The 11,725-nt window shown below is 43.1% G+C and overlaps 1 long non-coding RNA gene across 1 annotated transcript; it reads right to left on the bottom strand.

Annotated features, from left to right (window-relative positions):
* Window positions 1-4,671: 4,671 nt before the first annotated feature.
* On the bottom strand, window positions 4,672-9,138 carry LOC104909396. The gene is made up of 3 exons (XR_792304.3): window positions 9,059-9,138; window positions 5,667-5,745; window positions 4,672-4,902 (listed from the first exon to the last, which is right to left on the bottom strand). It is a non-coding gene; the product is annotated as an uncharacterized LOC104909396 (long non-coding RNA).
* Between the last annotated feature and the right edge of the window lie 2,587 nt (window positions 9,139-11,725).

Raw genomic sequence — 11,725 nt, 5'->3', positions numbered from 1 at the left:
AAAACCCCAAGAGAAATAAACTGCATCCATATTTAAAAAATAAAAGCAAAAAACATCCAAGTTGAGACAGAAGGAACCAAGAGTATCACTTTTTTAAGGAGTTCTCAGCCCACATATCATCCTTATTATTTCCTCACCTCAGAAATGTGCCTCCCCTCCCCAGCTACATGCCTGAACAAGTGATGTTGTTGGGGCAGATGTCGGTGCAGGCTCTTTTTCCCAGCCTTTTCCTTGGCTCCAATTCAACCTGAGCTCACAGCACAGCCGAAAGTCAAAGTAGCAAGTGGAGTCAGAGCTTGCTAAGCACGGTGGGGAAAATAAAGACCTTTTCTATTAAAGTATACCAAAAGCCCATGTAAGCAGGTTTCCTGGAGGAAATCTGTGTTCCGGAGGAAATGACTAGATGCATCATAAAGAAAATATATTAAAACACGCAGCTAAACGCACCGCCACTGCTTCCCACATAAGTTACTTGGCTCTGAGTCCAAACTGCATGTTAGCAGCACAGCACTGAAAGCAAGCAAATCACAAATCTTTCTTTTTTTCTGTTCAAAAGTTTTCAATCCGGAAGATGAACCCAGAGCACAGGGCTCAGAAGTGAGCCCCATTACCCCCTAATGTGGAAGTGTACAGTACCTTCCCACCTAAAATGTAGCTGAAATGGAATTTCCCTTTTCTTCACCTCTAGCCAAATTGGAAAGGCTGCTTTTAAGCTAAATCATAGAATCATTAAGACTGCTAGGATTCTCAAATCCAACCCCAACCCATCCCACCGTGCCCACTGACCATATCTCTCAGTTCCACATCTTCACTGTATTTGAATGCCTCCAGGGACAGTGACTCCACCATCTCCCTGTGCAGCCTGTGCCAATGAATCACTGCTCTTTCCAAGAAAGAGCTCCTTATAACCAACTTGAACACCCCCTTGCACAACTTGAGGCCCTCCCCTCTCCTCCTATCTCTGTTACCTGGGAGAAGATGCGAACCCCTGCCTCACTGCAACATCCTCTCTGGGAGCTGCAGGGAGCTGTAGTGGATGACAGATGCTCTTCTACAAGATCAGCAATCTGGTTGTAAAGGACTATTCTGATAACTGGAGCTGAGCAGGCTTGCTCAATAGGATTTCTCTAGCGTTAGACAGACATTGGCTGTAAATCACAAAAATATACAACTCCACTGATCTATAAAAATTTCTAATAAGTACCTGCCCGAAGGAGCTGAAAGCAGATTTCAAAATGTAAATAGCTCTATTGATCCTGAACGTCTCATTTGGGTTCTGAACACATACACATATTTGCAAAATCACAGCACGTATGCAGACGTCTTGTTATATGTAGAGATTTGACATTTGCTATTCAGCAACAGGGGTAGAGGTATGAAATAAGTGAGAAAAACTATAACATGGTCAGGTCGGGTCAGAAGTATCCCATGAGCACAGAGGGCACCACAATCAGCAAAAAGCCACAGTATGCAAACTACAGAAAATATTCATGGACCCAGAAAAGATGAACTCTTCTGAGAAGAGAAACCCAGGCAGAGACCTGCAAAAAGGAATCCAATGTTCTAACAGTGCAACGCATCCAATTCCCTTCTCACTGGGAAACTGCAGAGCAAGAAAACACCACCAGCATAGCTAGCTGGTGAAGCCATCCAAGAGCTCCAATTAGACTGAGGAAAAAATGCCACAACAGTTCAGTGCTAATTAGAAATGCAAACATTTATCATCAGAGGGGAGCTCTCTGCTCTGTGTAGCCCCATTGTCTTCACTGCAGCTAATGACAGTAGGAAGCTCTGTGCTCAGTGGTATTTATGTAACAAACTGGCAAAGCTGTCACATTCCCTTAATTACTAGCCAGGATTGTCACACTGGCAGTGGTTTTCAATTACATGAAATCACAGAATGGTTTCACATTGCTCCTTTCAAGTTCTGCTTCATCTTCAAAGAGAAAGAGGAAGAATGAATACTTTTCCCAAGATAAAATGACTTCTGTGTTGAGCGAGTGGGTTTTGTTCACAAACTGATTTTAGAGACAAGGAAAATAAGCTGAAAGACCCATAAATGAAAGGCCTAATTTGGCATCAGTAAAGACCAACAATTCAACAACTGGACATAAATTTGGTTCAAGTTTGCAACGCAGCTCATTTAAAAGAGTAGGAAAGTCTAAGGTAGCTTACAGTTTCCACCTAAGTTCCTAATTTTCCTAATTTAGGAAATAAATTCTTCTCAGAAATATTGGTAATGCTTTGGCACAGGCTGCCCAGCGAGGTGGTGGATTTGCTGACCCTGGAGGTATTCAAGAACCATGGAGATGTGGCACACGGGCCACGAGGGACGTGGTTGGGGGGCACGGTGAGGATGGGTTGGGATTGGACTTGATGGTCTTAGTGGTCTCTCCAACCTTAATGATTCTATGACTTTAAAGCATCAGCTGTGCTTATGATATACCGTTTGTCCAAACTTGCTATTGCAGGCAGTTTGTAATCCTACTACATACAAAAGCATAGCAAGTACACTGTACCAAGGTCTCATACTCCTAGACTTCCTTACTTCCATCAAATGGACTGCACAGCATTCAGTAGTCCATTAAGAATCATCATCATCATTTAATTTAATGAGCAGCAGTTTGTTTTAGGAAATACCATCAGGCCTTCTATCACATCATTTCCTCAGATCCCAACTGTACTTACTGTATGTAGGTAGAGAACAGAAAGCTCTATAGATCTGGTGAAAGGATCTGCTGTTTCTACAATATATTATGGCAGAAGGCACATTAGCACTCAGTTAAATAAAGCCATGAGCCAACTGAAGTATTTTTACTTCGCTGAATAAAAGGAAATGTAAGGACATCACTTAATACAGTAGTAGACCCTTTTTAAGGCACCATATAACTATAGGGAGTAGAACTCAATAAGGTGACCAGAAGGGGAAATGGAACTAAATGATCTTTGATGTCCCTTCAACTCAAGCCAGTCTGTGATTCTATAACAGCTTCTTTCTGGGGCATGAATCTTCCTATCCTGTTTTCAGGCTGCAGTTACTTAAGCAGCTTTAGGTGGATCTTCTCTGCTAGTGGAGGTGATGGGTTGATGGTTGGACTAGCTGATCTTACTCTTTTCCAACCTTATTGATTCTATGATTCTATATTCAAACCTCATTCTCTCTCATGAATGACAACATCAACCGCAGGCACAAAACCTACTCCAGTGTTACAAGTCTGTGTATATGGCCAACAAAGCTCCTGAACCCAGTCCTGAAAGCATCTTCAGCAAGCAACTGCCTTCCTTTGATCCATTTCCCAATGGACAGGTATCTACATCATAAAATTAGTACCAATATAACCTGGAAATTCAGCAGAATTCAGATTGACTGATGGATAGACTACCAGTACACATGTTTTATTTATATCAAGACTGCTTGGTCAGATTACTTCCATTTCCTCCCTGTTCTTAAAATGCTAAAAATCATTTTAGAATACAGTCACTAACATGCTGCCAAGAAGCTTGTAGCTGCCTTCTCAGCACCTGCAAATCACCTTGCTGAAGTCCCACTGCTGCTATCTCATAAGGTAATCAGCATGTAAACGAGCATCCCTATGAGAGCACAGCATGCAGCAGACCTAAATGCAGTTTGACAATCACCAGACTTTTAATTCCAGTAAGGAAGATTCAAGGATGTACACCACCAGCATGCGTTCACAAACGCTCCTGCCACCTACCCAGAGCCCTAAAGCTTCCTCAGAATCATTCAAAAGAACTCTCATTTCCGCGCCAACCCCAGGTTACCTGCCCAGGTTCCCTATCCCTCCTATTATAAATTCAATGCAAGAGGGTGCAAAAAGAGGTATTATAAATTCTTTAGTTAGCAAACTGTAAGCTCACCCACTGCCTTTACACAAGAAATCTCAGTCCCCGAGCAGATCTAGGAGGAATGAATAGGCTTGCATTTCCCCAATTAATTTTGCTCCCTTCACCTCATGGCATTTACATCCTGCCTCCCTCTTTGCTGAGGTACCCACTCATACCATTCCTGTGCTTACAGAGAGATGCTGCAAAGTGAAATTCGCTGGCTGTGGGAAAGAAGATCCCAGGACTCAACCCAGAAGTGAACACGACCCAACGGCTTAAGTAGATTCCCTCCTTTGCAAGTACAAGGCAGCTGCTTCCAGTCTTTCCTCCAGTGATTTCCTTCAAGCTGAGTTTTCCTCCATACCAGGTTATTTTTGTACTGCTGTATTTACAGGTGCTGATCACAACTTCCCAAGCAATGCACATTTGGCTGCTTTAATTTTTAACAGCAGTCACTTCAGGCTGTTCCTCCTCTCTAAATACTCCAACCACAATCTCAAAGTCTCTGTTGCTCTATTAAAACATTATAAATCAGGCATCCAAATTTGTGGTCTGCTGTTCCATCAGATCCCTGCTAGATTTAAATATAGAAGTTGTATTTCAGTTAAATGCATATGCTTTAAACTTTGAACAGAGCTTGCATTTACATCTCCATATGTGAAACCTCCCCAAGGGTCCTGATCCTTAGTACAATTAAAATCTGCAAAATCTGAAAGCCTTGGTTCTGATTAAAGCTGAACCAAAGTATCTCAAATGGAAGTGGTCAAAGCTCAGACTGTGGAACTCAGTAAGGAACTCCAAAAAAAAAAAAAAACTCTGAGCAAATCAACCCCAATTCTGTCATTTTAACATCCCACGTTATCAGCAGCCAGCATATATCTCAAATCTGAGATGGTGAGCTGCCTCCAGCCCCTGCTCAGCTGCTACTGACCTCCTCTCCCCCACAGAGCAGCTGTATTCCGGGTATTTCCTTGGAGATCCATTAACTGCTCCTTCCTCAAAGGCTGCAATCATTGGCATTTTTCTCACTCTACATTTCTAAGCATTTTAAAAGTCCTGTCAGGACAGAGAAATAGATAATACAGAAAAAAATATATCAATTTATCATGCTCTGGCAAGATACCCTACATAAAGATAAGACTTAAATTCTGGCTAATGTTTTTTCGAGACAGTTTCCTACCTTGCACACAGCCTGTATATCATTTACATAGCATTTTACTCTCTCACTTTAATGCCAGTGTCCTCAGAGGGAGGGTGAATTAGAATATTGGTGTGTCTAATTTAGGAGGCAATTAGACTAATAACAACAAACCCGAGCTGAATGTGTGCTAAGAATAATCTAGTTAGAATTCTACTTTAATTAAAAATCAGTCAAATAATCCTATTATCCTGAAGATTGCTTTAGGCGTGGCTCCAATCCAGCACTTCTTAATTTGAAGCTTTTAGGTCTGTACCCAGAAAAAGCACCACAAAACATCGGAATAGTCCTTTCTGTACAAGTTGCTCTCCCATTTTTCATTTCTGGATTTGCTCTCAGATGCTCTGCGGGGTCCTGCTGCATAACAAACATTTTATACAGCAGAGACAGCAGCACGAGGCAGCAGAGCTGCCAGAGCCAGTTACCTGCATGGGGCACTGAGCTGGGCTTCAGTAGAAACAGCAGAAGAGGAGCAGTGCTGCAGGAGCATATCATACAGCACAGTGTAGAACAGCACAGCATGTTAAATACAACACATATATACATAGGGCTTATATATACACACACTTGCAGCCATACATAAGTGCATACACATGTAACTTGCACCACCCAAGTAACTCACCCATTGTGTTCATTCCCAGAGAGTGACTGTGCATCATGTGACAATTTATAGAGCATCTAACCTCAGGCGATACCAGCTACTAAAAAAAACAAAAGCTGTAAAAAAAAACTATAAAGCTTTATAGAGAGCGCTGAGTTCATATAATATTGTATCATGCATTGCCTAGTTACTTCTGTATGTATACATACATCTGATCTCATTTCTTCTAATTGGAGTCCATGCTAATTAAAAATAAAAGTAAAAATCAACCGATCCCTTGAGGCATGTAAATATGGTTGTTGCTCAAATCCACATTTGCCTCATGCGTATGGGTTGTTCAACTACAACCATTCACTGTATGGAAATGCACTTATGGTTTAAAAGAGAAAAGAAAATCAAGCCACACCTCTTAAGCACATTCCTTCTTTCAAGACACTTCTGCAGGAAGAAGGGCTACATAACCCAAATGAGTTTAACCTCACAGTGTCCCTTCATGCTTCTCTACAGGCTTGTGCTAAAGATTCAAGGTCTTCCAAGTCTATAAACTGAAATAGCTCTCTGCAGAAGCATTTTTCCACCAACGTCACCACACAGAAGACATTGGGATGTCCCCAGCCATCTCCTTCGCTGCTCTTTATCATGCTAAGCCCTTAGGATTGTCAAAGTAAACTCCAAATGCTTCAGGCCTATTGAGTATGTCTCAGTAGGCCTGAAGAGATAGAGAAGATGCCGAGAGACAAAACTAGTAACATCCATTAACCATCTGCAATATCTTCACAGTATTTATTTTCAGAAACAAAGAATCATTAAGGTTGAAAAAGACCTCTAAAATCATCAAGTCCAACCCCAATTCATCCCCACCATGCTCACTGACCATGTTCCTTAGTGCCACATCTCCACGGTTCTTGAATGCCTCCAGGGTTGGTGACTCCACCACCTCCCTGGGCAGCCTGTGCCAATGCGTTGCCACTCTTTCAGAGAAGTTTCTCCACATATCCAACTTGAACCTCTCCTGGCACAACTTAAGGCCATTCCCTATTGCCCTACTGCTGTTACCTGGGAGAAAAGGCCTACCCCCACCTTGCTACAAGATTCTTTCATGAAGTTGTAGAGGGCAATAAGGTCTCCCCTGAGCCTCCTCTCCTCCAGACTAAACGATCCCAGTTCCTTAAGCTGCTCCCCATAGTTTAACTGCCCTTCTCTGGACAAATTCCAGGGCATCAACATCTTTCTTGTAGTGAGGGGCCCAAAATTAAAACATTACTTGAGATGCAGCCTCACCAGAGCTGAAAGTACGGAGGGACATCAGCTCCCTTACTCATGCTAGTCACACTATTTCTGATTCAAGGCAGGATGCCATCAGCCTTCTTGGCCACCTGGCCACACTGCTGGCTCATGTTCAGCTGAGCATCAGCCAGCAACCCCACATCCTCTTTCCCCATCCAGCTTTCAGCCACTCTGCCCCAGGCCCATAGTGCTACATGGAGTTGTTGCAACCAAAGTGCAGGACCCAGCACATGCTCTTGTTGAAGATCATCCCATTGGCCTCAGCCCCAGTGATCCAGTCCTGAAGGGTCACCACTGTACTGAGCTTGGAGCTTGGTCACTGGGGCCAGACCCCATTTCACCCGCAGGCACAGCTGCAGCACCAGATCTCACTGCATAAGGCAAAAGGACCAGATAGCAAGACCATACAAACCAGTCTTCAAAGGTGCTCATATGAGTACGAAGCTGAGGGACGAAGTAATACTGTTCCTAAACTTCCTATAAAATTAACGTTTGCACAGCACTAATTTTGATAGCCAACAGCAGTTGTCCTGCTGGGAAGGTTGAACAAAAGTGAAACAGCTGTCAGCCAGCTTCAAAGAAGCAAATCCTTGCAGGTTTGGATTTTTGGGGCCAAACACAGTCAAGCCAGAACAACACACATGCTTGCAGCCTTTCTAGGACAGAACACCTCAGAGATTCAGTACAGCTGACATAGACGTTGAAAAACTGAGCGTGTCTGCCTGTTTCTCAGGGGGATTTAAACAGCAGGTGAGTGGGGCTGGTCTGTGGGACACGACCCTTTTTTTATTTCAGCTATTTAGATGCAAATTGTTCTCCCTCCCTCCTTCCTCCCCACACCATCTGTTAGCCCAGAGGTTGAGACTATGCCTAGGATGTAGGTTTGGGGGGAGGGGGTTATAAATAAAGCATTAAGCAATTTCAGTTGATGCCCCTACTTCCTCTGGGGCACAGTTTAGGGGGAAAAAAAAATCACTGCAATACTAGCAAATTCCAATAGGATTTTTCTCTCATTCTTCTACTGCATTTTACCCACCCACCTCACAGATTTCCTTCCCTAGAAAGCACTCCTTGTTCAGCTTTTGGCCAACTAGCAATGTCGCAGAACAGGTTGTTAGTGTCAGCATGGGGAACAAGTTGGTATTGAAGCAAGTATCAGAGCTTCAAGGAATTTAAGTGTCCAACATCAACAATCAAGTCCCTCTCTATACAGTGCACAATTTGATGCTGTTTCATTCTAAGGGAAGTTACCTCATCTCTGACTGATTTTCCCTAGTGAACAGCAACTTCAAGGACTGCTGAGAGACTCGATTCATTAAGCACTCCACAAAGGGCTCTGGATTCTTCATAATGGAAAGATTATGGGTGATGGTACAGAGTGCACTCTCAGCAAGTTTGCAGACCATTCAGAATCTGGCTGGGTGTTTGACAGAGCGGACGGGTGTGCTGCCACTCAGAGGGATGTGGGCAGGCTGGAGAAGGGAGCCAAGAGAAGGTTCAACAAAATGCAAATGCAAAAGTTCTGCCCCTGGGGAGAAATAATGCCAGGCACCAGTATAGGTTGGGAGCCTACCTGCAAAAAAACTGGGCAGAGAGACTAGGGAGCCCTGGTTGGTGCTTCATTGGGCACAAGCCACCAATGCATCGTGGTGGCAATGAAGGTTCAGTTGCTTGTTGGATGTATCGGGAAAAGCACTGCCTGCTGGTTGAGGGAAAGGGATCTTTACCCTCAGCTCAGTTTTAGTTAATTAAATCTGGAGTACTGGGTCAAGTGCACACCTCCCCAGAGCAAGAGAGACATGGAGACACTGGAGTCTCGTAAAAGGACGTCCACATAATCACAGGATCATAAAGACTAAGATCATCCAATCCCAGTCCTCCCCCACTATGCCCACTGACCGTGTCCCTCAGCACCACATCTCCACTGTTCCTGAACACCTCCTGGGGTGGTGACTCCACCACCTCCCTGGGCAGCCTGTGCCAATGCATTACCACTCTTTCTGAGTGGAAATACTCAACCTGATTAGAGGACTGGAACACCTCTCATATAAGGAGAGGCTAAGAGCTGGGACTGCTCAGCCTGCAGAACGGAAAGCTCAGAGGGTTTCATCAATATGTGTAAATACCTGATATATGGTGTAGAGTTGGAGCCAGACTCTTCTCAGTGGTATATAACAACAAGGTCAAGAGGCAATGGGCATAAACTGAAACACAGGAAATTCCAATAAACATTATAACAAAAAGAAAAAATAATTAAATTTTATTTATTTATTTATTTTTAATTAACCCCTTTTTAACATAAGGAGTCAAATCCTAGAACAGATTGCCCAGGAAGACTGTAGAGCTGCCATCCTGGACACCGCTCAAAGCCCATCAGGACATGCCCCAGAACACACTGCCCAAGCAGCTCTGAGCCAGTGGTTGCACAAGGTGACCTCCAGACATCTCTGCCAACCTCACTAAGTCTGCAGTTACCAGCCACAAAAAGTGGCAGGAAGCTTTTAATGGAGAGGGGCACCACCCAAAACCATTTGAGCTTATCTAAAGCAAGTAGATTTTCAGTCAGTCTACAGTATTCAAGGCCTCAATTTAGCGATGGAGATTAAAAAAGCAGGTAAAGTCACAACCTTGTGCAGAAAAGTAAATGAAGGAGTTGGGCTCAGCACTACAACCCCCTCATTTTGAATTTAATGTCTGCAGTACAGTCCTGGTACTTGGGAGATGCAAGCTCTTGTCCCAGTTCTTGCACTGACCTAGTTTGTGATTATGGAGGCACAAGAAGGGGGGTGGGGGGTGGGAAAGGGACAGTGCTATTCACTTGCTGTGCCTTCCTCAATCAACTCTTTAGAAGAAAGTCAGGTATGGAAAGAAAACAGCATGAAAAAATGCCTTCCAGGTATTTCTGCAACTGCAGTTACCATAAGAAACACGTACTTAGGTTAAAAAAAAAAAAAAAAGACCTGCATGCAATTATTTTAATAAGAGTTGGGATATTGTTTTGTTTTTTGGGATGCCGCCAACACAAGCACAACATTTTCCTCTTTCTTGCGTGGACAGAAAAAACCAAAAGATTGTATGATCTCAACTGCGTGGTGCCAGTCAGGAGCCTCAGGTACCTACGTCTAAAATATAAGCAACTCCAAATCTCAAGCTGGAAAGAAACAGCCTGGGAAAATTAGCAGGCATTTCATTGAAACATTTTCCTTAAACACATAAATAACATCAATTATCAGAACAATAATTACTTCAATAAGGTTGTGTTGATATTCTGAGAGAATTTGTAGCTTCTATTTTAAAGTGAAAGTGGTTATATTTTCTCCATTTACAAAAAGTAGAATTTAGAACATCAGAGTTTTCCCAATAGAATGGAAGTCCTCTTTATGCAGCGCTCTACATCCCCAGCTAATTTCTATTGCTGGCATTTCCCCAGCATTACTGAGAATCTAAAGAACAGTTACGGGAAATATTTTCATTTAACCAACTTCTGGATCACAAACCCACCTGCATGGTGGAAATTAAGGGTTGTAATCCTGCAGGTTGATCTGTAATAGAAGATATGGGCAGCAATGCTCAGTCTCAGCAACTTAAAAGAGATGAAAGGTCATCTGTGATAGCTAAAGGGGTACTTGGCCTCGGTGCCAGCAAGCCACCCACTGAAACCAGTGGGTGTTTGGCCCAAATTAGGATTTCAGGATTCATCCCATCTTGCCCTGTAACACTTCCCACACAGTACTACCTGACAGCTTCTGAAAACTGGCAAAATGTGAAGGACAGCATCCGAGATGAGCTTTCCAAGGGTGTATTTTGTAACAACTTAGTTCAGCCAGTACATGCATACATACACACATACTGTGGCAATTCTCTAATAGCAGGATTTTTATCGTGTCAATTTTAAAAGCACACAATCAAAAACCACAGCTCCAAAGGCTGCTTGAATGCCAAACAAACCAGGTTTTTAAAAGCAAAAACCCCACAGTGCATTTTCATCCATGACATCATCAAACAATCACTGAATAAAAGGGGGGAGATTTAAGCTGGATATAAGGACATAAAGAAAAGGATTTTTACAATAACGGTGGTGAGGCACTGGCACAGGTTGTCCAGAGAGGTGGTGGTGCCCCATCCCTGGGGACACTCAAGGTCAGGCTGGATGGGCTCTGAGCACCTGATGGAGCCGTGGTTGTTTCTGTTCACTGCAGCAGATTTGCACCAGATGGCCTTTAAAGGTCCTTTCCAACTCAAACCATTCTGATTCTCTGATTCTGCACTCTTATCTAGGCAGTATTTGTTAACCATATGCCCAAGTTGAATGTTTCCCTCAAGGAAATGTTTCATCAGCTTCGTGCAACCCAACCTGACCTGTTTCTTGCAGGGAGCCAAGCAACAGCCAGTTCCTGTACTCCACAAACCAAGAGCTTCATATGGTATTGCAGCTCCAAATGGGACATCACATGTAAGCATTGGGTACAGACTCAAGCTGTCACAGCAGCTCCCTGACACGAGGACCAACAGAACAAACAAAAACACACACACAAAAAAAATCCACAACAATTTTAAAAGACAGCCAAGGGAAAGTTTGACAGTGGATCTTTCAGGTGTCTAAATATAACTCACTTTGGGACAAGAGTCCAATTATGAGCACATGTACTGCCAAAAAGACAAGATAGGTTCAAACTTAAAAAGCTTAAAAGCAGCTCTGAGTTATCAAATGACAAAAAGACTTCCATAGAATAGTTGACATGCATGCATTTTACCTTGGGGAAAAAAAAACAAAAACAAAAACAGAACAACAA

This window comes from Meleagris gallopavo, chromosome 1 (genome assembly GCF_000146605.3).
Source record: "Meleagris gallopavo isolate NT-WF06-2002-E0010 breed Aviagen turkey brand Nicholas breeding stock chromosome 1, Turkey_5.1, whole genome shotgun sequence".
Classification (NCBI taxonomy): Eukaryota; Metazoa; Chordata; class Aves; order Galliformes; family Phasianidae; genus Meleagris; species Meleagris gallopavo.
Note: the sequence above shows the minus strand (reverse complement) of the source record. Positions and strands in the feature narration are given on the sequence as shown.